General features: G+C 49.1%; 1 long non-coding RNA gene across 1 annotated transcript; it reads right to left on the reverse strand.

Annotated features, from left to right (window-relative positions):
* Positions 1-9760: 9760 nt before the first annotated feature.
* Positions 9761-11523, reverse strand: LOC140421905 (uncharacterized). The gene is made up of 2 exons (XR_011947162.1): positions 11178-11523; positions 9761-10731 (listed from the first exon to the last, which is right to left on the reverse strand). It is a non-coding gene; the product is annotated as an uncharacterized lncRNA (long non-coding RNA).
* Positions 11524-12759: the final 1236 nt, after the last annotated feature.

The following is a 12759-nucleotide window of genomic DNA, read 5'->3' on the forward strand; positions in this document are numbered from 1 at the left end:
TCCTGATACATCTGATAGGTAAAAAGACCATTTTAATGTAAATATTAAGACCCAGTTTTAATACCCATTTTAAAATGAGGATTCAGCACTCATAACCTGAGGTCATGATAAAACACATAGCTTCAACAGAGACACAAAAAAACCTATCACATGCATAAACTAATTGGAGATAAAAACCACATTTTCACTGAGCAAGGTGAAAAAGCTATTGTTCTCACAAACATATTTTCAAAGACAGTTTGACATTAAGAAATGAACTGTACCAGTAAACAGATCAAGGCCAGGTAAGCGCCATAGCAATATGAAGGCACCATTGTCCAGAATGAGGATAAAAGCAAAGTCAGCAGAAAACCAGTAGGAACCAGTTATGATAAAAGCACAGAATCGCATTCCATAACATACACAAATATTCAAACATGAAACATGCAGAACTTATGTTGCACATTAAGGATGACAGTTAACCATCGAATCAAATGTATTTCATTCTAACCCAAACCAATTAGGACGACGTAAAGGTGTAGATAGATGGCTCAAGACAGACAAGATTTCCTTTGAACATGATGGTCCGTACTGCCATCTTTAGAACATAGAACATTACAGCGCAGTACAGGCCCTTCGGCCCTCGATGTTGCGCCGACCTGTGAAACCACTTTAAAGCCCATCTACACTATTCCCTTATCGTCCATATATCTATCCAATGACCATTTAAATGTCCTTAGTGTTGGCGAGTCCACTGCTGTTGCAGGCAGGGCATTCCACGCCCTTACTACTCTCTGAGTAAAGATCCTACCTCTGACATCTGTCCTATATCTATCTCCCCTCAATTTAAAGCTATGTCCCCTCGTGCTAGGCAACACCAACCAAGGAAAAAGGCTCTCACTGTCCACCCTATCTAATCCTCTGATCATCTTGTATGCCTCAATTAAGTTAGCTCTTAACCTTCTTCTCTCCAACGAAAACAGCCTCAAGTCCCTCAGCCTTACCTCATAAGATCTTCCCTCCATACCAGGCAACATTCTGGTAAATCTCCTCTGCACGCTTTCCAATGCTTCCACATCCTTCCTATAATGCGGCGATCAGAATTGCACGCAATACTCCAAATGCGGCCGCACCAGAGTTTTGTACAGCTGCAACATGACCTCATGGCTCCGAAACTCAATCCCTCTCCAATAAAAGCTAACACACCGTATGCCTTCTTAACAACCCTATCAACCTGGGTGGCAACTTTCAGGGATCTATGTACATGGACACCGAGATCTCACTGCTCATCCACACTACCAAGAATCTTACCATTAGCCCAGTACTCTGTCTTCCTGTTATTCCTTCCAAAATGAATCACCTCCCACTTTTCTGCATTGAACTCCATTTCCCACCTCTCAGCCCAGCGCTGCAGCTTATCTACTTCCCTCTGTAACTTGTAACATCCTTCCGCACTGTCCACAACTCCACCGACTTTAGTGTCATCTGCAAATTTACTCACCCATCCTTCTACACCCTCGTCCAAGTCATTTATAAAAATGACAAACAGCATTGGCCCCAAAACAGATCCTTGTGGTAACCACTTGTAACTGGACTCCAGTCTGAACATTTCCCATCAACCACCACCCCTCTTCTTCCAGCCAGCCAATTTCTGATCCAAACTAAATCACCCTGAATACCATGCCTCCGTATTTTCTGCAATAGCCTACCGTGGGGAACCTTATCAAACGCTTTACTGAAATCCATATACACCACATCAACTGCTTTACTCTCATCCACCTTTTTGGTCACCTTCTCAAAGAACTCAATAAGGTTTGTGAGGCACGACCTACCCTTCACAAAACCATGTTGACTATCTCTAATCAAATTATTCCTTTCCAGATGATTATACATCCTATCTCTTATAAACCTTTCCAAGACTTTGCCTACAACAGAAGTAACGCTCACTGGTTTATAGTTACCGGGGTTGTCTCTACTCCCCTTCTTGAACAAGGGGACAACATTTGCTGTCCTCCAGTTTTCTGGCACTATTCCTGTAGACAAAGATGACTGAAAGATCAAAGCCAAAGGCTCAGCAATCTCCTCCCTAGCTTCCCACAGAATCCTAGGATAAATCCCATCCGGCTCAGGGGACTTATCTATTTTCACACTTTCCAGAATTGCTAACACCTCCTCCTTATGAACCTCAAGCCCTTCTAGTCTAGTAGCCTGAATCTCAGTATTCTCCTCGACAACATTGTCTTTTTCCTGTGTGAATACTGACGAAAAATATTCATTTAGTACCTCTCCTATCTCCTCGGATTCCACGCATAACTTCCCACTACTGTCCTTGACTGGCCCTACTCTTACCCTAGTCATTCTTCTATCCCAGACATATCTATAGAAAGCTGGTTATCCTTGATCCTAACTGCCAAAGACTTCTCATGTCCCCTCCTGGCTCTTCTTAGCTCTCTCTTTAGGTCCTTCCTAGCTAACTTGTAACTCTTGAGCGCCCTAACTGAACCTTCATGTCTCCTCTTTACATGAGCCTCCTTCTTCCTCTTGACAAGTGTTTCGACTGCTATAGTAAACCACAGTTCCCTCGCTCGACCACTTCCTCCCTGCCTGACAGGTACATACTTATGAAGGACATGCAGTCGCTGTTCCTTGAACAAGCTCCACATTTCCATTGTGCCCACCCCTGTAGTTTTCCTCTCCATCCGATGCATCCTAAGTCTTGCCTCATCGCATCATAATTGCCTTTCACCCAGATATAACTCTTGCCCTGCGGTAGATACCTATCCCTTTCCATCACTTAAGTAAACGTAATCGAATTGTGGTCAATGTCACCAAAGTGCTCACCTACCTCCAAATCTAACACCTGTCCTGGTTCATTACCCAGTACCAAATCCAATATGGCCTTGCCTCTCGTTCGCCTATCTACATACTGTGTCAGGAAACCCTCCTGCACACATTGGACAAAAACGGACCCATCTAAAGTACTCGAACTGTAGCGTTTCCAGTCAATATTTGGAAAGTTAAAGTCCCCCATAACAACTACCCTGTTGCTTTTGCTCCTATCCAGAATCATCTTTGCAATCCTTTCCTCTACATCTCTGGAACTTTTCGGAGGCCTATAGAAAACCCCTAACAGGGTGACCTCTCCTTTCCTGTTTCTAACCTCAGCCCATACTACCTCAGTAGACGAGTCCTCATCAAACGTCCTTTCTGCCACCGTAATACGGTCCTTGACTAACAATGCCACCCCACCTCCTCTTTTACCACCTACCCTGAGCTCACTGAAATATCTAAACCCCGGCACCTGCAACAACCATTCCTGTCCCTGCTCTATCCATGTCTCCAAAATGGCCACAACATCGAAGTCCAAGGTACCAACCCCTGCCGCAAGTTTTTTCATAGAATTTACAGTGCAGAAGGAGGCCATTTGGCCCATCAAGTCTGCACCGGCTCTTGGAAAGAGCACCCTACCCAAGGTCAACACCTCCACCCTATTCCCCATAACCCAGTAACCCCACCCAACACTAAGGGCAATTTTGGACACTAAGGGCAATTTATCATGACCAATCCACCTAACCTGCACATCTTTGGACTGTGGGAGGAAACCAGAGCACCCAGAGGAAACCCACGCACACACGGGGAGGATGTGCAGACTCCGCACAGACAGTGACCCAAGCCGGAATCAAACCTGGGACCCTGGAGCTGTGAAGCTGTGCTACCCTGGACATGACACCCGCGAATGAAAAGGGATATTTTTATTAATGAGGATTGTCACACCCCTGCTATTTGATGAAAAGCGGGCCAAAAAAACCTGCCCCACCCAATCCCGCCTCAATTTAAAGTGATCCTCATCATCCAGATGAGTTTCCTGTAATAAAGCTATGTCGACTTTCTCCTTAAGAAAGGAGAGGATCTTTTTCCTTCTGACAGGGTGATGGATGCCCCGTACATTCCCTGAGAACATTTTTAAAATCAACTGTCTTCATTAGTTAGGCGACAGAGAAAATAGTAAAGTAAAAGTAAGGATGCAATGTTAGAATTGTATAAAATACTATGAGGCCACAACTGGAATACTGTGTGCAGTTCTGGTCACTAAGTTACAGACTGCAGTCACCCTCTGCAGCACCATCCCCAGCTCCTCCTCCCACATGGCCTTGCCCCCTCCAAAGACACCTAATCTTCTTCCAAGATCCTCCCATGAATCGCCGAGACTACTCCACCCTCCAACCCCATTACCGACTACAACACTACCAGCAACGAGGAGGGTGGTGTCACTGGAAAGGTCGGAAAGATCTTTTTTGCAAAGTCCAGCAGCTGCAAGTACCTGAAACCCTCCCCACATGGGAATCCAAGCTTCCAGCCCAACTCCCCCAAACTTGTGAACTGCCCTTCGAAAAACAAGTCCTTCATCTCCTTCACCTCTCTTTCCTCCCATCCCCAAAGCCTCGCATCCATTCTCTCTTGCTCAAACCCATGGTCCCCTCGGATTGGCATCAACCCCGACCCCACCCCTCACCTAAAGTGCTGCCGAAATTGCCTCCATATTTTCAGTGTGGCCACCACCACAGGACAAAGAACAATGCAGCACAGGAACAGGCCCTTCGGCCCTCGAAGCCTGTACCGGTCATGATACCAACCTTTGCCAAAAGTACCAACCTTTGACTCCCCGAATACCTCCCTGGGGCAAATGGGAGCAGTGCCATTGCCAGTGCCCGGAACCCTGACCCCCTACAAGAACCGCCTCCATCCTCACCCACGAAGCCTCCGTCTCCCTACTCCAATCCCTCTACATTCACCGATCAGTCATAGTACAAGTTGGAAGGCCCAGGTCCCCCGCAACTGTCAGCCCCTCTGAAGTACTGCCTTCCTAATCCTAGATACCTTACCTGCCTCGAAGTACTATGAAACCAACCTTTCCCCACCCTTAAAAAATGATTTCGGCAAAAAAAACAACAGGCAATGGAATGAAAATAAAAACCACAGCAAAATGTTCACCTTCGCCGCCTGTACCCGACCAGCCAACGACGGGGGAAGACTATCCCACCTCAGTAGATCTGCCCTAACACGACATACCAGACTCGTAAAGTTCAACTTACGAGACCGCGTCCAATCCTGGGCCACCTGCACTCCCAAATACATGAGTGGGTTGTTGCCACCTGAAATGACAATCCCCCCTCCCCACACCACAACACACTCACATTTACCCAAATTCAATTTATAGTCCGGAAATGCCCCAAATATCCTAAGCAATTTCATTATATTCCGACAGAAGACTTTGGGTCCAACAGATCATCAGCGTACAGGGACACCGTGGGCTGGATTCTCTGAGCCCGCGCCGGGTCGTAGAATCCGATGGTGGGGAGACCACGTCATAATTTGACCATTCACCTGAGGATGGAGCAGCGCTCCGAAAGCTAGTGATTCGAAACAAACCTGTTGGACTTTAACCTGGTGTTGTAAGACTTCTTACTGTGCTCACCCCAGTCCAATGCCAGCATCTCCACATCATCATTCCCCCTAGGCATTTGGTAGGCCTCCATCACTTCAGTTAGGTCTGCAAACGTCCCACCCAAGAACAAGTCCAAAAACCATTTGATCCCCAAGCGGTCCCATTCCTAAAACCTGGCATCCAAGCTCGCTGGAATGGATCTATGGTTACCACTTCCTGTACCGGCCTCCCTGAAATGGCGCCGGAATGTGGCAACTAGGGGCTTTTCACAGTAACTTCATTTGAAGTCTACTTGTGACAATAAGCTAATTTCATTCTAATTTTCACTAATCGGATCCTTCCTATACATGCCCTCCAAACCAAAATGAAATCGACACTTGTTCCAAGCCCTCAAAGTGGAAACCACCACTGGGTGAGATGAATATCTACCCGGCAAAGGAAGGGGTGCCGAAACCAATGCCCTTGAGGAAGTGTCTCTACACAAGGCCTCCTCCACTCTACACCATACTGACCCTGATCCAACAACCATCTTCGGACCATAACAACAGGAGCAGTCCCAGTAGCAACACTGGAAATTGGGAAGAGCCAGGCCACCCCCAAGTCCATTTCTCTCCAGACAAACTCTTTTAATAGGGGGAGACCCTCCCTGCCCACTCAAAGCCCAAGACAAGTCTGTCAATCCTTCTGAAAAAGGATTTGGGCAGAAAGATTGGGAGGTTCTGAGGAACCTCGGTAGGATCACCACCTTAATAGTCTGGACTCTTCCGGACAAAGATAGAGGCAGACGGTCCCACCTTTTGAACTCCTCTTTAATCCCCCTTGCTAAGCAGGTCAGATTGAGTTTGTGAAGTTGAGCCCAATCCCGCGCCACATGATTCCCCAAATAGCGGAAGTTCTTACTAGCCAGGCAAAACGGGAGCCCACTCAAACGTCCCTCCCGCCCTCCGGAGCCAATCACTGAAGGAGAATCCTTCGCCGGGCTACCAGGGACGCAAATACCAGAATTCCGGCCTCTTTCGCCTCCTGCACTCCTGGCTCCTCTGCCACCCCAAATATTACGAAGTCTTACAACACCGGGACAAATGGGCCATTAGAACGCAAATCGGCTGGGGGTTTCGATACTGTCTGGTTCTCTCTTAGCAAATATACATTCAGGCTCTGAGTTTGCCTGAATCCTGTATAGGCCATATTTCCCTTGAGTCTTTGCAAGTGTCCATGTTTCCTTTGTAAGTGGCCGTCCCAGATGGCTCCCCCCCCCCCCCCCTCGATATCCTTTCACTCTCCAGACATCCGAAGAGCCATTGCCAAAGGCTCAATCGCAAGGGCGAATAGTAACGCCGAGAACGGGCACACCTGCCTCGTCCCACGCTGCAGAGTCAAGTATTCATCACTAACCCCGATAGTGGAGATGCTTGCCTTGGGGGCTGTATATAACAATTGAACCCAGTGCACAAATCCCTGCCCAAACCCAAACCGTTCCAAAACGTCAAATATGTACGCCCACTCCACTCGGTCGAATGTCTTCTCAGCATCCATTGACAGCACCACCTCCACATCATTCCCTCCAGCGGGCAGCATGATAACGCCAAGTAGCCTCCGAGTATTAGATGTCAATGCTCTGCCTTTTCCAAAGCCAGGTTGATCCTCTCCAACCTATTCAGGCACACAGCCCTCAATACGGGCTGCCAGGATCCTGGCCAGAAGCTTTGCATCAAGATTCAGGAAGGAAATCGGAAGGTAAGATCCGCATTGCTCAGGATCCTTATCCTTTTTGTGGATAAGGGAGATGGAGTCCTGTGACAGCGTAGGGGGGAGCGAACCCTTCCCCATGCCTCATTGTACATCCGTTCCATCATCGGACCCAGCAGCGGCTCGTTGGTCTAGGGGTAAGATTCTCGCTTCGGGGTTTGTGCTACATGAAAATGTGGGAGGTCGCGGGTCCAAATCCCGGACGAGCCCTTTGATGTTATGGGCAGCACGGTAGCATTGTGGATAGCACAATTGGTTCACAGCTCCAGGGTCCCAGGTTCGATTCCGGATTGTGTCACTGTCTGTGCGGAGTCTGCACATCCTCCCCGTGTGTGCGTGGGTTTCCCCCAGGTGCTCCGGTTTCCTCCCACAGTCCAAAGATGTGCAGGTTAGGTGGATTGGCCATGCTAAATTGCCCTTAGTGTCCAAAATTGCCCTTAGTGTTGGGTGGGGTTACTGGGTTATGGGGATAGGGTGGAGGTGTTGACCTTGGGTAGGGTGCTCTTTCCAATAGCCGGTGCAGACTCGATGGGCCGAATGGCCTCCTTCTGCACTGTAAATTCTATTATATCACTGATATTCTATGATATTCTAAAACATTTATAAAATTCCATGAGGAATCCGGCTCACCACAACCTTCAATGCTTCCCACAGCACCCCAGCGGAGACCTCACCAGTGTCGTTCTGATCTATATAATTACAAATGACATTTTCCAATCTCTCCATAATCCCTTATTCACATGGAGACCGACATCTAATCTCCACTGGGGTCTAGAAGTGGACGGTTTCTCCTCCCCCACGTCTACCCAGTGAGGGACGTGATCAGACACCACAATAGCTGAGTGCTCTGTCCCTGCAAGTCTAGTAATCAGCAACTTGTCCAAAACAAAAAAATCTATGCGGACCTGTGAAAAAAATGGAAACTACCTTGCCTTAAGCCTCCCAAAGCACAATGGATGTATGCCCCCACCGCCCCGCCCCCGCCCCAAGAGCTGCATGAATTTTGACAGCTCCCAGCCATCGCTGACATCCTCCCAGACCTCAGGCTTGATCGGTCTAACCCTGAAGGAGAATCCTTCGCCGGGCTACCGGGGACGCAAAGGCCAGAATTCCGGCCTCTTTCGCCTCCTGCACTCCCGGCTCCTCTGCCACCCCAAATAGTACGAAGTCTTACAACACCAGGTTAAAGTCCAACATGTTTGTTTCGATGTCACTAGCATTCCCCCGAAGCTAGTGACATCGAAACAAACCTGTTGGACTTTAACCTGGTGTTGTAAGACTTCGTACTGTGCTCACCCCAGTCCAACGCCGGCATCTCCACATCATGACCCCAAATATTGCGAGCCCCCAGCCCGGTTTGACCCTGGATCCTACCACCCTCGACACCATCCTCGCTACGCCCTTCCAAAATTCCTCCAGCGCTGGGCATGCCCAGAACATATGGGTGTGATTTGCTGGGCTCCCTGAGCACCTAACACATCTGTCCTCACCCCCAAAGAACCTGCTCATCCTTGTCCCGGTCATGTGTGCCCTGTGCAGCACCTTAAACTGTATGAGGCTGAGCCTCGCACATGAAGAGGAAGAGTTCACCCTCCCTAGGGCATCTGCCCACGTCCCCTCTTCGATCTCCTCTCCCAACTCCTCCTCCCACTTACCTTTCAACTCCACCACCGAGGCCTCCTCCTCCTCCTGCATCACCTGGTAAGTTTCCGAGATCTTTCCCACTCCCACCCACCCCCCCGAGAGCACCCTGTCCTGTACTGTGTGTGGCAGTAGCCGTGGGAATTCCACCACCTGCCGTCTGGCAAACGCCCTTACCTGTAAGTACCTGAAGGTGTTGCACGGGGGGAGCCCGTACTTCTCCTCCAGCGCACCCAAGCTCGCGAACTTCCCGTCCACAAACAGGTCCCCCAACTTTCGTATCCCTGCCCTGTGCCACCCCGAAAACCCTCCACCTGTTCTTCCTGGGGCGAACTGGTGGTTCCCCCGTAATGGGGTCCACGCCGAGGCCCTGACTTCCCCCCTATCGGCAGCACCACCCAAAGCTGCTGACTGGCTCGCTGTCCTGATCTGGAGAAGATTAAGTACGCCATCCGAGGGTCAGAAGAAGGCCTCCTGGATACTTGGGGGAAGTTCGTCGGCTTGTTCCAAAACCTGTTAGAAGCCAACAATGATGAGAGAGAAAGAAAACTAGAAAGAAACGACCAGGAACGCACGAGCAGGGGGGAGGGCGGCGGGGGGGGCGGGGGGGGGGGGGGGAAGGAAGAAAAGAGGGAACCAGAGGGAATGAAGGGGACGCCACCAAGGGGGGCAGGCAGATGACCCCCCACCCCCCTCACCCAACCGCAAGGCAGATGCGGCAGAAAACACAAGGGAAAAGAGGGGGGAGAAGGGGAGAGCGCGGAAGGGAGGGGTGGCACCCCCCACCCGTGTGAACTGGAGGGGGGTGTTGGGGCAGGAGGGGCGGCGAAGACAGAGCATTGAGATAGATGGTGACAAAATGTAAATAGACAGGAAAATGTTACATGTACTGCACAATGATGGACACGAAACGCAACTATACAGAATTGAAAATGCCAATAAAAACATGTTTAAATATGTTTTTATTGAGTTTTTTGTGGTGTATAGAACAAGGATAAGCATGGAAAAACAGTAGGAGACAGAGGATAAAGAGACATATTTACACATCGGTCGGGTTCAATTGTTTGCGTACATACATTGTTGTTCTTTATCTTGCCTTATTTACAGTGGTGGTTACAATTTCCTTGATGCGACCATCAATTCACATGAGGCGGAGAGTTGAAGTGAACAGTGGTTTTAATCAGCTAGAACTGTGCCTGCGACTGCTCTGTACTGAGAGCCGCCAGCAGGGCAGCAGATCTATATACCTCCCTCGAGGGGGTGGAGCCAGGGGCGGAGCCCACAAGGGCACCAACATGATACAATGCAATGTAATGTAATACAATGATCCATCGGTGGAGCACACAAGGACATCAACATAGTACAATGTAATGTAATGTAATACAATGGTGGCGATAATACATTCATGCCTGTTAAAAATTGAAGTTCAGCGGGGGTGAAGTGGTTCACAGGTTGAGTCTGTCTGGCGCCTTGAGTGTTCGCTGCGATCGCCTGAGCTCTGGTTTCGCTGCGACACGGGTATTGAACTCGTCGTTGTGGGCACGGGTGTTGAATTTGTCGCTGCAGGCACGGGTGTTGACTCCGGGAGCGTGTCTTCTGGAGCTTCATCCCTGTAGATCGGTGATGGGGGGAAGGGGTGTAGGAGGGGTGTGTAGGCCATGCAGGGGCGGGGGCGCTGTTCGGTGTAGGGTGGGGGTAGGTGATGGTCGTAGGGGAACCTGTCGGTGCCAGGTCCCGGTGAGAGACTATCTTGTCGGCCGTCGTGGTCCGCCACATCGGCATACTGGGGGTTGGCGTGAAGGAGCTGGACCCTCTCGACCAGGGGGTCGGACGTATGGCTCCTCACGTGTTTTCGGAGCAGTACAGTCCCCGGTGTCATCAGCCAGGACGGAAGCGAGACCCCGGAGGTGGATTTCCTAGGGAAAACAAATAGGCGGTCATGACGGGTCTCGTTAGTGGCCTTGCAAAGGAGTGGGACAGGGCATCTAGGGGCTCATTGAGCTTCCCAGGACGATACACGATATCGTAATTACAGGTGGAGAGTTCGATCCTCCACCTCAAGATTTTATCATTCTTGATTTTGCCCCGCTGTGTATTGTTGAACATGAAGGCCACCGACCGTTGGCTGGTGACGAGGGTGAACCTCCTACCAGCGAGGTCGTGCCTCCAGTGCCACACAGCTTCCACAATGGATTGAGCTTTTTTGACTGAGGAGTGTCGAATCTTGGAGGCGTTGAGGGCAACCTCTGACATGTCGCTCTCCACCTGGAAGGGGATGGACTCGTCCACCATGCGCATCATTGCTTTGGCAATATCTGCCTTGATATTGCCAAAGGCGGAGAAAAGAAAGTGTTTGACTCACAGATGTTGGAAACAGGAGGAGGTTTCAGTCTGTGCGAAGCTCAATCTTCACTCAGACAGAGAAGCAGCAGCTTTGCTCATTGTTCAGCTTCCGCATTCAGACAATGGGGAAGCTTTAATTGGCTGGAGGAGCAGAGTCCTTCCGGTCCTCCCGGTTTCCCATTGGTTAATCCCCCGCTGACAGACAATAAGGGGCGGAACCCCACGTGGGGGTGAGAGAGACTTTTCCTTCCAACCGCGTTGAGCTGGTGACCAATGGGAAAGGCAGGAAGACCCGGACACACAATGGTCAGTGCGCCGCTTTGTCCCGGTCCCCACCCAACCTGCACATGCGCATCACCCCCAAAACATGCGCACGCGCGCCTTCAATCAAACCTTCTGCCCGGCTCAGGTCAAAGGGAAGACTTGTCGGACCGGAAGGACTCTGGTCCTCCAGTGAACCAGCGCGCGGGCTTTGTGTGGCTGGATATTGAGCTGCTCACGGACTGAAACTCCCTCCTGCCTCCAGCACCTGTGAGTCAAACACTTTCTTTTCTCCTCCTTTCCATTTCTTTTCTCATTCTCACCTTCAATTGGTGACTTGCAGCAACTGAAGGGAAAGGAAGTGAATCCAGGGAGGGTGCAGACTCTGCAAAGCTTGGCCCAGGTCTCTCTCTCTCTCTTAAAGACTCCCTCAGCTTGACACATTTATTTGTCTGGCTAAAAGGATGCTCTCTTTCCTAATGTTCACAATTAAAGGGCTGGTTACCCCAGGAGGTGGCTGACATTTAAGGGGACAGTAAATTAATATTGGATTGGATTCATTTTATTGTCATGTGTACCGAGGTACAGTGATAAGTATTGTTCTGTGTCCAGTCCAGCAGGTCATTCCATACATGAAAAAACATACATAAATACACAATGTAAATACATAGGCACAGGCAATGGGTGAGCATATGGAGTGTAGTATGTCGTGGTTCCCCAGGACGACAATTCGTTCACACCGATTAAAACAGAGAGTCTGAGCAGCAATCTTCCAAGCAGTTGACTTTATTCACCAGCACAAGAGAATAAAATCGGGATGTCCGGAACAATCCGATGAGCCCTCAGGCTTACAGTCTTTTTATGTACATTTCAGCTCCATATCTCAAGATTCTTATCTTTCTTATCTTTCTTTACAGCCCGACCTTGCTTTGGCCACCATTGTTTTTAGTTGACTCTTTATCTGTCTTATTCAAGATTGGTCGCTTCCTGTTTCCTCTCTTTGTTTCTTAAACCATGGTGGTTATAACTCTTGCCCTTATCTAAACTTCTCTGTTTGTGCAATAATCGTGGTTTAGCTGACTTAGGCCGAATGTGTGGATACACCTGCTCACTTTATTCTCTCTTTTTTATTATGGTCAACTATTAAAGTGAGCCACTGAGCAGTATTCATTGTTCCCCCAAGTGACTATTGTTTGCCTTTGTTAATTAGTGACTGCTATACTACTTTTCTGGGTCTTCTGCTTTGATCATATCAACTATACTTGATTACATTAGGTCATCTATTCTATGTTTGATTACGTTAGGTCACACGAGGTTACTCTAAGTTACATTAGGTTACA

The sequence above is a fragment of the Scyliorhinus torazame genome, chromosome 5 (assembly GCF_047496885.1).
Source record: "Scyliorhinus torazame isolate Kashiwa2021f chromosome 5, sScyTor2.1, whole genome shotgun sequence".
Taxonomy (NCBI): domain Eukaryota; kingdom Metazoa; phylum Chordata; class Chondrichthyes; order Carcharhiniformes; family Scyliorhinidae; genus Scyliorhinus; species Scyliorhinus torazame.